This window comes from Carlito syrichta, unplaced genomic scaffold (assembly GCF_000164805.1).
Source record: "Carlito syrichta isolate Samal-C Ts95f unplaced genomic scaffold, Tarsius_syrichta-2.0.1 Scaffold307280, whole genome shotgun sequence".
NCBI lineage: Eukaryota > Metazoa > Chordata > Mammalia > Primates > Tarsiidae > Carlito > Carlito syrichta.
In genome coordinates this window covers 289,776-307,969 of record NW_007251376.1, presented here as the reverse complement: position 1 = coordinate 307,969, position 18,194 = coordinate 289,776, and the positions used below count along the sequence as shown (strand labels likewise).

General features: G+C 40.8%; 1 pseudogene; it reads left to right on the top strand.

The window, feature by feature from the left end:
* Nucleotides 1–17,592, top strand: part of LOC103266677 — a 67,799-nt pseudogene extending 50,207 nt beyond the window's left edge.
* The last annotated feature ends 602 nt before the right edge of the window (nt 17,593–18,194 follow it).

Genomic DNA, 18,194 nt, shown 5'->3' with positions numbered 1-18,194 from the left:
TTTACTAAATGTTAACTCACTTGTCAGCCATGGTGTTTAGTGTATATTTGGAAATTATTTTATTAAGTCATGAAATTATCTGTCTACTAACATTACTGAGTTAATAAAGTTAACAATTATACTGTTTCTAAAACACATCAAGAAAAATGCAAGCCGGGCTCGGTGGCTCAGCCTGTAATCCCACGCTCTGGGAGGCTGAGGTGAGTGGATTGCCTGAGCCCGCGGGTTCAAGACCCGCCTGGGCAACTTGGTGAGACCTCATCTCTACAATAAATCAAAAAATTAGCTAGGTGTGGTAGTGCGCGACTGTAGTTCCAGCTACTTGGAAGGTGGAGGTGGAAGGATCGCTGAAGCCCAGCAGGTCGAGGCTGTGGTGGCCGGGAGCGGCCACTGCACTCCAGTTTGGGCAACAGAGTGAGACTCCAACTCAAAAAGAAAAATGCAAATTACTAGAAATACACTTCTCACAAACTATCCAGATACCAGTTTACAAAATAACATTTCTTAGGAACAGGGAAAGCACAGCTGAATAAATCAGCATGTACTCATCTCAAAAGAAGAGGCCCCATATTATATAATCGTTGACTTTCTTCACACTTACACACTGTCATTCCAGGACAATACCTTAACAACATGGAGTCTTTCAAATGAATAGCAAGATATAGATCAATTTATTTAGAACTCCACATATAATTAAAGTTTAATATTAGCAAGCTCATTTTCCTAAAATGGTTTGTGGGCTAGATTTTGGAAGGGAGCTGAACTGCTGAGAAGGATTACACACTGGTAACAAATGTGGTATGGAATGAATGGGCTTCCCCATACCTTGTCTCAGTTTCCTCAGTTATTCTAACACTAAATGGTTTTTTTGTTTTGTTTTTTGAGTTAGAGTCTCACTCCATCACCCAGGCTGGAGTGCAGTGGCACACTCATGGCCACTCCAGTGACGACCTGCTGGCCTCTGGTGATCCTTCCATCTCAGCCTTCCAAGTAGCTGGAACTACAGGCTTGCGCTACTGCTCCTAGATAATTTTTTTATTTATTGTAGAGACAAGGTCACGCCATGTTGCCCAGGCTGGTCTCAAACCTGTGGGCTCAGGCAATCCTCTTGCCTTGACCTCCCAAGTGCTAGAATTACAGCCTGAGCCACCGAGCCCGGCCTAAATGTATTATTTTATCATAAAATGAAAAACAATTTATGCCATTCTTTATCTGTGGGACCAGGCAAAAGTCTTTCTATAGTCACAAATGTCCTTTTCTAAATATATTCTTATACTTATTAAATTTTATTAACAAAACAATAGGAATAATGATCATTATGGTCATTGACTCAGTGCTTACTCCAAGAGTCACTGATATTGCTTCAGCTTATTTAGTGTTACATTATTTAATTTTGACAACTCCAGTATCATATACGTATTGTTTTTATAAAAAGACTACAGCAAAGTTTTAGTTGGGGCAATGTGTGAAAACTACTTCAATAACCTCAAATAGGATATAGGCACATTGACAAGGGATGTATCAATGCGCACTTCCACATCTTTCAAGTAAAATATATTAATGACTTAGAAACTCCCATTTTAAGTAATACTTATGCACAACATATCATGGCTGGAAGGCTCTCCTCTATCAATGGCAACAATTAGTTGCCATTATTCTATTCCCAATGTTTAGCTTCTAGGGGTTTCTTAATTTTCTATGAACCATGAAACTGCCCAGGCCCAAATGAATCAATTGTCAGTACTGTTACTGCAGTGACTACAAACCTCTCTTCACAATTTTTAGTTGAAACCTATTATATAGCTAATTCAGTACTTAGTAGACTCTCAAAAGAAAAAAATTCATAAGGGTCACTGACAAAGCACTCAACAAAATATACGCCCAACTTGCAATGTCATCATAAAAAATAGTATGATTTTGCTTAAATCTGAGGTAAAGAACTCAATAGAACAAATGAGAAGATAAATACCAGCTGTGTAAATTAAAAACTTGCTTGGAAAATCAAGTAAAATTTCAAATGGTAGTCATTAACCCTCAGTTTAAAACATTCCCTGTGACTGCCTGCTTAAAAACATATACATAAAATATTCCTATATTTTTATGTGGGCATACATGGGGTGTGCTATAAAATACAAAAGTGTTTAATAATAAGCAGTGTATGTTCCACGCAGTAAATGAAAAAAAAAAAAACCTCTCAATTATGAGCACTACAATTTAACTGGCAATAATGTGCATGTGTGTGTACATCCATTATTTACAAGTGATATATTTTTGAAAGATACCCACCATGTAGTTACTATTGGTTTAAAATGTAACTTTACCAAAAAAAGAAAACTATGTTGTGGGAGATTACTAAATTCATTACAAATCATTTCATTATTTCAATAGATATAAAAAACAATTTTCTTAAACAATAAATATAACTTTTTTAACTTACTTCTTGTTGTGGATATTAGCAAATCTTCAATCTTATATCAAAATCCAGAGTTTGTTCACCTCTTAAAAAAAAACTGAAGCCGCTGTTAATGTTACTAGTAGTAACAGCAGCAATAGTAGACACAGTAGTAAATATAGTAACATAAATAGTAGTAACGAATAACATTTTCTTAACGCTTAATTGCCTACAGTCAACATGCTTAGGGCCCTCATGTGGATAAATCATGTGACTCACAACAACAAAACCAATGCTATATAAAATGTCTTGGACCTACATCACAGATTGATCACGAGGACTAGTAAGATATTATATAAAAATAATTTGCAACTGAAAATGTTAAAAGAAACTACTACATTAAATCCTATGTCTTACCAAAATATGCTTCTACTCATAACCTATTTATTTCCTATTAAAACTCTATTTACCTAACTCCCAAGAAATAGTTAGCTTTCAACTTGTTAAAATTTAGCCCTGCTTTGAATTTTGATCGATCTCCATAAAAAAATGTGCCCTGATGCAGGTGCTTCAAAAGAGTGTCAAGGCATTTTGGACAGATGCTAAGATGTCCCACAACAGTCTTCAGTTGCTTAATGGGTACACAGTTCCATTTTGAGGTGATAAGGAAGATTTGAAAATGGATAGTGGTAATGGCTGCATAACACTGGGAATATAATGTTAGGTCCAGGTGTCTCAGTATCTCCCAGTATCAGGTAAGGAAGCTCGAGAATTCTGACCCTTCAACCCTAACAACCAGTTCAAATCAGTACTTGAAGAGTCTTACTCTACCTAGAAAAGAACCAGTTATATGTTGTAATGTGGCAACGCCAAAGCTTAGAGGGCTTGCATGTAAGGTTCTTTTACATATTCCAAGTCACCCAGAGGTCCAGCAGAGAAAGATATTTGTTTATTAGAACTTAGAGGAGGCACTGATGGCACTGGTTGGTGAGGAAAGAATCCACTCATGAGGCACCAAAGGTGGCCAGTCGGTGAGGAAAGAGTTCCCGCCTTGGGACACTACAGCAAACAGTTTCATAGGCAAGCAAGTCAATTCAAATTCCTACCCTGTGTTTACAATTACATTGACTACATGTGGTGACCACATTGCTTTCAGCTTTGCTTTGTCACCTGCACAGTGAATCATTACTGGGAATATCATATCCTTCAGAGACTAGCCTTGGCCAGAGGCTGCTCCTTGGGGAAGGTGCAGAAAGAAGCCAGATAGAGGGGGGAAAGGGCAATGTCCACACAATTACCTCACACAACTTATAAATAAATAATATCTTTCTGGATAGGGTACTGCACACTGCATGTCTGGATGTGAAAGTGTTACCACATGTCCCACTGTAATTCCCTGCAATTTCATCATCAGTCCATCCAGTAAAGAATAATCCCTGGCTGGGCTCGGTGGCTCAGCCTGTAATCCCAGCACTTTGGGAGTGCCGGGGTGAGTGGATTGCCTGAGCCTGCGGGTTCGAGATCCACTTGGGCAACTTGGTGAGACCTCTTCTCTACAATAAATTAAAAATTAGTCAGGCGTGCTAGCACACACCTGTAGTTCTGGCTACTTGGAAAGCCGAGGCAGAAGATCACCACAGCCCAGCAGGTCGAGGCTGCGGCGGCCAGGAACGTGCCACTGCACTCCAGCCTGGACGACAGAGTGAGACTCAGACTCAAAAATAAATAAAAAAATAAAAAAAGAATAATCCCTCAATCATGATCTTATTTATTCATAAATCCAAGGGAATAACCACTTCACAGCCCTACACCTTGCATCCCTCCTTCAATGAGGATTCTCTCACCTGCTCTATGTGTACCTGGATGATTTCCAGGACCAGGAGAGAACAAGCTTGCTCCCATTTTCCCTTCTAGTAGAAACACAGTCAATATCATACTGAACGGGTAGAAGTTGGAAGCATTCCCCCTAAGAACCAGAACAAGAAAAGGATGGCCATTTTTACCCTGCCTATTTAACATAGCACTGGAAAATCTAGCCAAAGAAATCAGCCAAGAAATAAAAAGCATCCAAATAGGAAATGAGAAAGTCAATCTGTCTTTGTAGACAATATAATTCTATATCTAGAAGACTCAAAAGACACCTAGACATGATAAGCGACTTCATTAAGGTTTCAGGCCACAAACACAACTTTCAAAATAAGTAGCATTCTTATACACCAAAAACGTTCAAGCTGAGAACCAAATCAAGAACACAATCCTATATACAACACACACACACACACACACACACACCCTTGAAATATATCTAACCAAAGAGGTGACAGAGCACTACAATGAGAACTACAAAAATGCTGGGGTGGGAGAGGAAATCAAAGATGACACAAAAACAAATGGAAGAACATTCCAAGCTCATGGGTTCAAATAATATCATGAAGATGTCCATAACTGCCCAAAGCAATCTACAGATTCAACACAATCCCTATGAAATTACCAGCATCATTTCACAGAACTAAAAAAATAGTTTCCAAAATTCATTTGGAAGCAAAAACAAGCCTGAAAAGCTAAAGCAAGCCTAAGTAAAAACCTAGAGACATCACATTACCCAATTTCAAACTTTATTACAAGGCTATGGTAATCAAAACAGCATTACCTCTACAAAAATAAGAACATATAACAATGGAATGGAATAGGGAACCCAGAAATAAAGTCACTCACCTACAATCAACTGATCATTGGAAAAGTCAACAAAAATAAACACTGGGAAAAGATACCCTATTTAACAAGTGGTGCTGGCAAAACAGGCTGTGTGCAGAAAACCAAAGTTGGTCCTTTACTTCTGACCTTACACAAAAATTAACTCAAGATTGATTGAAGACTTTTTTTTTTTTGAGTTGGTGTCTCACTCTGTCACCCAGGTTGGAGAGTAGTGGCATGCTCCTGGCCACCGCAGGCTCAACCTGCTGGGCTAAGGCGATTCTTCCTCCTCAGCCTTCCAAGTAGCTAGAACTACAGACATGTACCACCATGCCCAGCTAATTTTTTGATTTATTGTGGAGATAAGGTCTCACCAAATTGCCCAGGCTGGTCTCGAACCCACAGGTTCAGGCAATCCTCTCACCTCGGCCTTCCAAAGTGCTGGAATTATAGGCGTGAGCCACTGAGCCTGGCCATTTTTTTTTTTTTTTGAGTCAAAGTCTTACTCTGTCGCCCAGGCTGTAGTGCAGTGGCATGATCATGGTTCACAAAGCCTCCACCTCCTGGGCTGATGGGATCCACCATCTTCAGTCTCCCAAGTAGCTAGGAAAGCATGCATGTGTCACCATCACCAGCCAATTTTTAAAGTTTTTATAGAGATGAGGTCTGTCTATCTAGCCTAGGCTGGTCTCAAACACCTGGGTTCAAGCAATCCTCTCACCTCAGCCTCCCAAAATGGTGGGATTACAGACGTAAACTTTATATCATGCCCAACCTTGATTAAAAGCTTAAAGCTAAGACTTCGTACTTTAAAAATACAGGAAGAAAACCTAGAAAACACTCTTCAGGATGTTGGTCTATGCAACACATTTATGTCCAAGTTCTCAAAACCAAATGTAGCAAAAACAAAAATTCACAAGTGGGACCTAATTTAATGAAGGATATTGTGCAAAGCAAAATAAACTATTAATAGAGTAGGTAGACACTCTATAGAATGGGAGAAAACAGTTCCAAACTATGCATCCAACAAAAGGATTAACATCCATAATCTACAAGGAACTGAAACTGACAAGAAAAAAACCCATAAAAACATGGACAAAGAACATGAACAAATACTTCTCAAAGGAACATATGTAAACAACCCACAAACAGGAAAAAATACTCAACATCACCAGTCTTCAGAGAAACACACATCAAAACCACAATGAGATACCATCTTACATCACTCAGAATGGCTTTTATTAAAAAGTCGATTAGTCTATCATACTCAGCGATCTATCACAGAAACAAAGAACTGAGTACCACATGTTCTCACTTATCAGTAGACCCTGAACATTTATCATAATACTGTAAGAAAGGGTTTAGCAGTAGCGGGATACTGCCAGGGGAGGGATGAGGGGAGCACATAACATCAATAGGGTACCTGATCTCAAACCAAGCAAAGTGGGGACCAAAGGGATGCTCAAACTTTACCTGTATGATGACAACGTATATACCTAATCCTGAATTGTACCCAACACCTTTTAAATAAAAAAAAGGTAAAAGAAAAACCAGAGAAGAAAAAAAAAATCAAACAACATATGTTTGCGAGGTTACAGAGAAAGGGGAATGCTCAAACACTGTTGTTGGCAACATAAACTAGTGCAGCCTCGGTGGAAAGCTGTTTGAAATGTATCAAACAGCTAGAAATTATCTTTAGCAAATTAACCTAGAAACAGAAAACCAAATACTGCATGTTCTCACTTATAAATGGAAACTAATGAGCTAGGGAGGTGAAAAATACAAGTAGTCTCAACTACTTGGTAATGATTGTCTGAGCCCAGGAAGTTGAGGCTGCAGTGAACCACGATTGTGCCATTGCACTCCAGCCTGGGCAACAGAGTAAGACCCCAGTTAAGAATAAATAAGTAAATAAGTACAAGGAAGCTAAACATTAGGTGCACACGGGCATAAAGATGGAACAACAGACGCACTGGAGACTCCTAAAGGGAGGAGGGAGAAGTGAGAGTTCAAAGACTACCTATTGGGTACCATCTCCACTATTTGAGTGATGGGTTCCATAGAACCCCAAACCTCATCATGCAATATAACCACATACAAGCATGTACATGTACCCCTTGAATTCAGAATAAATTAAAAATAAAAGTATCTTTACCTCCTCTGTCTTTACCTTCTCTAACCTGTAAGGGGTCATGTTGTTAGGAATGGACCACTGAAACTCTCTTGATAATAACTGAAGCCATATGGCCACCTAATATCTCCCAAGATCAGGTAAGGCAGCTCAAGGTACCTGCACCTCCATCCCATCACCGGTCTAAAGACACCACAAACTTGTACATGGTGAGCCTTACTCTACCCAGAAAAGAACCAGTTACACATAGTATAAGTGACTGATACCTGTCTGGGTAGGGCACCGCACACAGCATGTCTGAATGGAGAGCTTCTGTCCCATGTTCCAATGTAAACCATGGCAGCTTACACAATCCCACAAGTAGAGCATGATAACTGAACCCTGATCTCATAAGGACTAGGGAATACCCATTCCACTGACCTCTAACTTGTATCTCATCTTCAGTGAGGGTCTTCTCAGCTGCTCTATGTTTTCCTACATGATAGGAAGGACCAGGAGAGAACAAGTTTGTCCCATTTTTCCCTTCTATTGGAAAATATCTTCAACTCCTTTATCTTTACCTTCTCTAACCTGTAACTGTTCACATTGTTAGGAATGCACCATTATATCATCATGAAGATGCCGGGGGGTCCAGGTGGCCATCTAGGATCTCCCAAGATCAGGTAAGGCGCCTTAAGGCACCTGCAGCCCCTCCTCAACACTGGTCTGAAGGACACCACAAGCAAGTACTTGGTGTGCCTTACTCTACGCAGAGACAAACCAGTGACGTGTCATGTAAGTGACTGATACCTGTCTGGGTAGGGCACTGCACAAAGAATGTCTGAATGTGGAAGTGCTATCCCCATCCCTCACAGTGACCCCCTGAAGCTTTCATCGCTCCCCTCAGCCCAGTGTGATGCTTGAACCCTGATATTACTGATAAGTTCTAAGGAATACCCACTCCACTGTCCCCCAACTTGCCTAAAGAGGATCCTCTCACCTGCTCTGTGTACACCTGGACGATAATCCAAAGCAAGAGAAAACTGCTTGTTCCCATTTTTTTTTCCTCTGGGCAACGTCTTTCTCTCTAACCTGTAAATGTACAACACAACAGGAATGGATTACTAAAAATAGTTTACTCCTCCCCAAAGTTAAAAAATGGACACACATATACACAAACACCATTTGAGGCATCCACCACATCCTGCTGCACTCTAAAAATGCTTACAATATAAACATAAGGAAAACCAGTTGAAAGACCCCCAGAATCCTAGTAATGGAAGTGGATATGGGTCGAGGAGTATGAATATGGATAGGACAGAAATGTCATTTCCTCTTTCATTCCTTAACCTAGGCAACTAAGGCTGAAGGGACAGTACACATACCTTGTAGCCCTTCAGAGATCCTCCTCTTGGGACTGGCACAAATCCCACAAAAGGGATTAGACTCCTTAGGTAGTGGCTTACATGTCCAGTTAGTGTAGAAACAGGAATGAGCGGATTGAGGTGCTGCAGTCAGGTAACTGAGGGCAGGAACAATGGACGACTGTCTTTCAAGTATCAGCTCTGTAGTCTGTTGTCAAGACAGTTATTAACATTCTTTTTCTTTTCTATTTAATGCTGTTATTATCAATCTATCCCAGGTCATCCTATTTCCTTCAGCAAGTCCTTTGTTGGTCTGTGACTGAAGTATTCCATCTGTGAAATAAAGACTATGATACACTGAATACACTTATCCTCTTCCAACTTTTAACAACTTTGTTAACTGAGATATAATTCACATACAAAAAGCCAATCTTTTAAAACTTAGTCAATTTTAGGCCAGGCTTGGTGGCTGACACCTGTAATCCCAGCACTTTGGGAGGCAAGAAGATTGCCAGAGCCCAGAGGTTCGAGATCAGGCTGTGCAATTTGACAAGACCTCATGTCTACAATAATTTTTTAAAAATTAGCCAGACATGATGGCACATGCCTGTAGTTCTAGCTACTTCGAAGGCTGAGGCAGAAGTATCACCTGAGCCCAGCAGGTCAAGGCTGCAGTAGCCATGAGTGTGCCACTGCATTACAGGCTGGGATAGAGTCAGACTCTGACTTTAAAAATAATAATTTTACAAAATATACTCAATTTCAGGATATTGGCTGGTACCTGGAAAACCCTGACCTACTTTGTATCTCTGGATTTTCATTTAGTAGACATTTCACACAAATGGAATCCTACAATATGTGTCCTTTTGTGTCCGTATTCTTTCACTTACCATAATGTTATCCAGGCTCCTGAATGTGGTAGCATGTATCAGTGCTTCATATCCATTTGTGCCTGAAAAATATTACACTGCATGGAAAAACCACATTTTATTTATCCATTCATCAGGTAATAGATACAACAGTTGTTTCCAACTTTGGGCTTTTATGAATAATATTGTTATGAATATTAGTATACAAGTTTCCCCCCCTTTTTTTCGATGTCGGCTTGCTAGGGAAGCGTTCTTTGCAAAAATATACATACTCAGATTTGGTGGCTATGTACCTAGGATTCAAGTGCTGAATCACAAATTAAAACCACATTTAACTTTCTGAAGAACTCTCACACTGTTTTCCAAAGTGGCTGGACCATTTTACCAACCTACCAGCAATGTGTGATTCTTCTCGTTTTCCCCCCAATCTCACCAACACTTTTAGATGAGAACATCTTTTAGATGAGAACCTTCTTCTGGGCATGAAGTATAATGTCATTGTATTTTTCACCTGTATCACCCTCATTTCATATAGTTTTATTTTTTCAAATGTTTATTGGTCACTAACACGTTTTTGGTGAAAAAGCTACTAAAATTATTTTCCTGCTTTTAAATAAGTTTATGTTCTTACTATTCAATAGTAGAAATTATATAATCTACATAAAATTATCTTATGTGATATACAATATGAAAATATTTTTTAACATGGTAACTTCTTTGAGAATTCTTGACAAAAACTAGAATTGTCCTTTTCTTCATACCAAAATTTCTCTAAAAGATAGCACTTCAATAACACACCATGACATGGCCAGACTGGAATGACACAAAGTCCTTTCAAAATCATAATTTTGGTGCAAAGCTCTCTGAGTACAATCAACTCTTGTAAGACAAACATAGAGGATTACTAATAGAGGAATAGCACCAAAGCAAAGGTGTGATTTTGTGTACTTGATACTCTGATTTAAAGCAATTAACAGGGATAATGTAGGATGTGATACTTGATCTAAAACTATTTCAGAATGTGTACTCCTACAACTAGAATAGTCTTAAAAATGAATAATATCAAGAGGTAAGGTGGTAGGCCAAATTTGAAATGTACAAAAATTAGAATGTAATTTGTAACAATTAATTATAAATTACAAAGAAAATAAAAAAGGATGTGAGAACACAGTCTCACTAAAAACCTAAATATACAATTACTAAGCATAAATTTATCTTATGCTTTTTAGGCACCTACAAAGAAAGCATCTTTCCTGGAGAACTCAGAGTTGAATTTCTCACCCTTCTTTTGCATTTGTGTCAAGGAGTAAACAAGATCTATACTGAGAACCTGTTCCTATCAGTTGAGATTAAAACACAGTGGTCTATAGCCACAGTTAAAGCCTAAACGTCTTGGGGACCTTTGAGGTACAGGTGCCTGCCAAGATCCTCCCGGGTTAAAGGAAAGCAATTCAAGGAAGCTTGCAGCTCCACCCCATCACAAACCCATAGACTCTGGAAAGATGGTAATTGGTGACTCATACTATAATCAGAAAAGTACCAGTTCCACGTTGTGTAAGACCTTGGCACCTTTTGAGTAGGGAAATACAGCAGGACTGAATAAGCAGGTGCTATCCCATTCCCCAGCATTCTCTCCCACAGCTTTAATCACTACCATCAGCACAGCATGATGCCTGAACCCTGATCTTATTCATAAGGTCCTTTAAAAAGACCCACAAAGCTGCCCTCCAACTTGCCTGTCTCCCCACAATGAGCATCTTCTCACTTATTCGATGTTTACCTAGGAGACTGCCAGGCCCAGGAAAAAATTAAGTGGGTTTTCATTTTTTCCTCTTCAATAAGTTTCATCATCGCCTCTATCATTATTTCCTCTACCCTTACATGTGTTCACTTTGTAAGAAGTGGAACTTTCAAATCATCTTGTGGATGGCTGAGGTTGAGGTGGTTGCTTAGAATCTCCTGGGATCAGGAAAGGCAGGTCAAGGCACATGAAATTTCACTCCATCACCAGTCCAAAGGCCAAAATAAACTTGTACTTGGTGAACCACGCTACCCAGAGAGGAACCAGTCACCGGTACTCTAAGTGACAGGTGCCTTTCGGGCTAGGGCCCTGCACAAAGCACATCTGAATGTGGACGTGCTACCACACCTTGAAAGAAACCCACCACGGTTTTCATCACTACCTTCAGCACAGAATGAGGCCTGAACCCTGATCTTGTATATTCACTAGTCCAAGAAAATACTTACCCCCTTGCCCTCCAATGTGCATCCCTCACTCAATGAGTAATCACTCACCTGCTCGGTGTTTACCTAGATGATTCATGAGAACAAGCTTGTTCTCATTTTCTCTTCTATTAGAAAGTATCTTCACTTCCTTTAACTTTCCTAACCTGTAGGTATTCTCATTGTTACCAATGGGCCACTGAAATCACCTTGAGGATTACTGAGGTCCAGTTGGTTGCCTAGAACCTCTGCAGATCAGTAAGGCAACTTCATCCCATTACTGGACTAAGGGACTACAAACTTGTACATGGTGAGTTTTACTCTATCTAGACAGGAACCACTCACGTGTAGTCTAAGTTCTGGATAGAGTACTACAAACAGCATGAGTGAATGTGGAGTTGCTGGCCCATACCCAATTGTAACCCACTGTAGTCTCACCAATTTTCTCACTGGAACATTATACCTGAATCATGAACTTGTGTATTTTTTAGTTCTAGGGAATATCACCTCCTCTACCCTGCAAACTGCATTCTTCTCTCAGTGAAGCTACCCTCAACTGCTCAATGAGTTCCTGGGTGATTGCACCAGGAATAAAGAAAAAGCTTGTTTCCGTTTTCTACGAGAAAGCATCTTCCTCTTCTCTATATTTATCTTCCCTAACCTATACGTGTACATATTGTTTAGAACAGACCATTGAAATCTTCCTGCGGATGTCTGAGGTCCAGGTGGCCACCTAGTATCTCTTGAGATTAAATAAGGATGTTCAAGGCTTCTCCAGCTTCTCCCACTTCACCAGCCGAAGGTTACCACAAACCTTGTCATGGTGAGCATTACTCTACCCAGAAAAGAACAAATGATACATCGTAAAAGTGCCTGCTACCTTTCTGGTTAAGGCCCTGCACACAACATAGCTTAATATAGAGGTCTACTGGATAGATCAACTTAAACACCTGCAGCATTCATCATTTCCTTCAGCACAGTAACAAGCCTGAACCCTAATCCTTTTAATTCATATATCCTAGGGGGAGTACCCACTCCACTGCATATACCCTAAATCCAACCCTCATTGAGGATCCACTCATGTGCCACTCAATGACTGGCAGGGAGAGCAGAGAACATGCTTGTTTCCTAGTCTCTTCTATAAGAAAGTATATTCATCTCCACTTTCCTTATCTTATCTAACCTATACATGCTAATGTTGAAAGGAATGAAGAGTAAAATTATCTTGAGCAAAAATGAGGTGCAGGAGGTCACCCAGGATCTCCTGGAATCAGGCAAGGCAATTCAAGGCACCGTCATGGGGCTGAAGGCCATCACAAGCATGTACTTGGTCAGTTTTCTTCTACCCAGAGAGGCAACAGACACATGTAGTATAAATGAATGATATCTATCTGGATAGGGCACTGTACACAGTAGGTCTGAATGTGGAACTACTGCTCTATACCCCACTGCAACTACCTGTAGCTTTCATCACCCACCCAGTACACTGTGACGTCTGAACTCTGATCTTATTTATTCTTAAGGGCAAGGGAATGCCCACTCCACTGGCCTCCATTTTAATCCTTTCCAAATGAGTACCAACTTACCTGCTTTATATTGACCCAGGTAATAGGCAAACTTGTTTACATTTTCTCATGTATCTTCAGCAACTGATTTTACCTTTTCTAACCTCTAGGGATTCATGGTGTCAGGAATAATCCCCTGAAAAAATCTTGAAAATGACTGAGGTTAGGTAACTGTGCCGTTTCTCCTAAGAGCAGATAAGGCACCTTAAGGCACCTGTACCTGCAACTGCATCACTAGTAGGAAGACCTCCAAATATCTGTACTGGGTGAGTCTTAATCTACCCAGAGAAGCACCAGACACATTTAGTATAAATGACTGATACCTTTCTGGGTAGGGTACAGCCCACGACATATCTGAATCTGGAGCTTCTGCCACATACCCAATGAAAGTCCTGGCAGCTTTCATCACCTGCCCAGTAGCCATGACCCCTGCACCTCAAAATTATTTATCTGTAAGTCGTAGGAAATATCCATCCACTAGCCTACACCTTGCATCCCTCCCTGAGTACCCTCTCACCTGCTGTATATTTACCTGGTGATTGGGAGGACCACGAGACAACAAGCATGTTCCCGTTTCTCATCTACTAGGAATTACCAACACCTCCTCTGTCTTTATCTTCTTTTAACTGTCGGTGTCAGGTTGGTAGAAATAGAGTATAGGAAGCACCTTGAGAATGAGATCCAAGTAACCACCTAGTATTCCCCAAGATCAAGTAAAGCAATTCAAGGTGCCTGTAGTTTCACCTTTAGCACGGGTTCGAAGCCACCAAATATTTGTACATTGTGAGCCCTCCTCTACCCAGAGAGGCATCAGACACATGCAGAATAAATGACTGATACCTGTCTGGGTAGAGCACTGCACACAGTGGTTTGAATGTAGAACTATTGCTCTATACCCTAACGTAACCACTTGCAGTTTTCATTAACCACCCAGTATACCATTACGTCAGAACCCTGGTCTTATATAGTCATAAGGGCTATGGAACACCCACGCTGCTGGACTCCACTATGATCCTTCCTGGATGAGTTCTGACTCACCTGCTCTATATTGACCTGGGTAATAGGGCCAGGAGAAACAAGTTTTCTCCCAATTTCTCATGTATCTTCAGCAACTCTGTTATTACCTTCTCTAGCCTCCAGGAATTCATGGTGTTAGGAATAAACCACTGAAATCCTCTTGAGAATGACTGAGGCTAGGTGACCATGCTCTATCTCCTAAGATTGGATATGGCTGCTCAAGGCACCTGAAGCTTCATCTCCATCACTAGTAGGAAGGCCTCCAAATACCTGTGCTGGGTGAACCTTAATCTACCCAGAGAGGCAACAGACACGTTTAGTATAAATGACTGATACCTTTCTAGGTAGGGTACGGCCCACAATGTATTTGAATGTGGATCTTTTGCAGCTTTCATCACTTCCTCCATAATGCCTGAACCCCGACCTTATTTATTCGTAAGTCACAGGAAATACCCATCCACTGGCCTTCACCTTACATCCCTGCCTGAGTAACCCCTCTCACCTGCTCTATATTTACCTGGGTGATTGGGAGGACCAAGAGACAACAAGCATGTTCTCATTTCTCATCTAACTAGGAAGTATCTTCACCTCCTCTGTCTTTATCTTCTTTGCCTTTTGGTGCCAGTTTGGTAGAAATGGACTACAGAAAACACTTTGAGAATGACTGAGATCCAAGTAGCCACCTAATATCCCCTGAGATCAGGTAAAGCAATTCTAGGTGCCTGTAGTTTCAACTTTATCACTGGTCCAAAGCCACCAAATACTTGTACACGGTGAGCTTTCTTTTACCCAGGGAGACATCAGACACATGTAGTATAAATGACTGATACCGCTCTGGGTAAAGTACTGAACACAGCATGTCTGACTGTGCAGCTGCTGGCTCATAACCCCACTGTAGTCCCCTGCAGCGTTGATCACTCACCCACTGGTTTATGATGCCAGAAATTTGAACTTCTTTATTCATAAATCTCAGGAAATGCCCACTCCAAAGGCCTCCTACCTGTGTCCTTCCCTCACTGTATACCCACTCATATTCTTCACATTTACCTGGGAGACTGGCAAGACTAGGAGAGAACAAACTTGTTCTCATGTATTAGGAAGTATTTCTATCTCCTCTGTTTTTAATCATCTCTGACTTACAGGTGTTTGTTATTAAAAATGGACAATGAAAATCACCTTGAGGATGACTGCGGTCCAGGTGGCCACCTAGTATCTCCTTTGATCAGGTAAGGAAGCTCAAGGTGCCTTCAGTTAAACCTGCATCACACGTCAAAAGGTTACCAAGTATACTTGTATTTGGTAAGACTTACTCTACCCACAAAGGAACTAGTCACCAGCAGTCTAGGTCACTGATACCTTTCTGGATAGAGCACTGCACACCCACTATAACTGCCCACAGCTTTTATCTCTTCCCTAAGGATGAAGTTGATTTACTGATAAGATGAAGCCTGATTTACTGATAGGTCCTAGGAAATACTCACTCCTCTCCCTTTCAATTTGCATTCCACCCTCATTGAGGATCTTCTCACCTAATTTGTATATTATTGTGCAATAGGCAGGACCAGGGACGAACAAGCTTAATCCAATATTCTCTTCCATTAGGAAGAATATTCAGCCTTCCAGTCTTTATCGTCTCTAACCTGTTGGTTTGCCTGTTACTACGAATGGCACATGGAAGTCATTTTGAGGACAACTGAGGTCCAAGTGGTCATCTACTATCTCCTAAGATCAGGTCAGGTAGCTTGAGGCGCCTGCAGCTTCATCCTTATCACTAGTCAGAAGGTCACAAAATGCCTGTATGTGGAGAGCCTTACTCTACCCAGAGGAATCAAACTCATGTAGGAGATATGACTGATACCTTTCTGGGTTAGGTAATGCACACAACATGTCTCAACATGAAACTGTTGTCCCATGCCCCACTGTAACCCCCTGCCACTTTCATCTCTCCTCTAAGCACAACATGAGACCTGAACACTGATCTTAATTATTAGTAAGTCCTAAGGAATACCCACTTACCGCTCCTTCAACCTTCATCACATCTTCCACGAGGATCCTCTAAACTCTTTTATGTATAACTGTTAATAGGCAGGATCAGGAAAGAACAAATCTATTATGAAGTATGTAAGGCTTGTCTTTCTTTACCTTTTATAACTTGTAATTCATGTTAAGAAGGAACCACTGAAATCATCTTGAGAATGACTGAGGTATAGGTGGCCATCTAGTATCCCAAGATCAGGTAAGGCAGTTCAAGGCACCTGCATTTGCACCCCCATAACCAATGAGAAGGCTACTGAATACTTGTATTAGGTGAGCCTTACTTTACCTAGACGGAAACCGTTAACAAGCAGTCTACATGACTGATACATTTCTAGATGGGGTACTGCATATAGCATGTAAACTGTAAACTCTCTGCAGCTTTCAGCACTCCTCCCACCCCCGACCCATCGCTGAGTAGAGTGTTATGCCTGAATCCTGATCTTTTTTATTCCTAAGTCCTAGGGACTACCCAGACCACTACCCTCCACCTTGTAGCCCGTCTTCAATGAGGGTTCTCTCACCTGCTCTATATTTACCTGGATAACTTTCAGGACCCGGAGAGAACAAGATAGTTTCCAGTTTCTCAACTAGGAAGTATCTTCATCTCCTCTATTTTTATCTTCTCTTACCTATAAGTGTTCATGTTGTTTAAAAAATGGACCACTGAAATCATTTTGAGGAAGACTGAGGTTGAGGTGGCCATCTATGATACTCTGGGTACAGGTAAGGTTTCTCAGACATCTGCAGCTTACACCCATCACTTGGCTGAAGTTCACCACACGTGTTCTTGGGGAGACGTAGTATACCTAGAAAATAACAAGTAACACATCATGGCTTAATGTGGAAGTCCTGTCCCATCCCCTATAGAAACCTATAGAAACCCCCTGCAGTTTCCATCATTCCACTCAGCACAGCATGAAGCCTGAACCTTAATCATATGTATCCCTAAGTCCTAAAGAATACCCACTTCACTGCCCTCCCAATTGCAGCCCTCCTTCAATGAGGATTCACTCACCTGCTCTATGTGCATCTGGATAATTGGTAGTCCCAGTAGAGAAGATGTTCCCATTTCTTCTTCCTCAATTAGGAAGTTCTTTATCTCTGCTATCTTTATCTTCTCTAACCTATAAGTGTTTGTGTTATTAAGAATGGACCACTAAAATCATCTTGAGGATGCCTTTGTTCTAGGTGCCTGCTCAGGATCTCTTGGTATCAGAGAAGGCAGCTCAAAGTGCCGGCATCTCCACATCACTGGTCTGAACATGTTCTTGGTGAGTCTTACTCTACCCAGGAAAGAACCAGCAATATGCAATTGATGTGAATGGCATCTTGCTGAGTAGGGCATGGGACACAACATGTCTGAATGTGGAGGCACTGCCCCATCCCCCACCATAAAGCTCAGCAGATTTCATCACTCCCCTCAGCACAACATGAGGCCTGAACCCTAATTTATTTATTCCTGACTCCTAGGAAATACCCACTTCACTACCCTCCAGTTTGTATCTAACCCTCAGTGAAGATCCCCTCACTTGCTCTATGTGTACCTGTATGGTTGTCCAGACCAGGAGTGAATTGTCTTGACCCTGTTTTCTTTGTTCATTTCAAATGATTTGATGCTCCCTGAAGTTAAAAGGAAACTTAAACTACACCAACCACATCCTTTTTTCTATACATTCTTCAGTTCAAATCCATGGAGGGCAGAAATTTAACTTCCTCTTGATCCTTTGAGAAGAAACTAAATTTTAACTTATTTCTGTTGAATTCCACTATAGGCCTCTCATTTTCTGATTTTCCCTGAATCCATCTGAACCTGAAAGAAGTTGTAAAGACAGTATGTAAGAAGACACGTAACCCTGAACCAGTTCTCATGGCCATGACTGGAACCACCCTCAAAATATCAATTGAAACTATCAATACCCATGT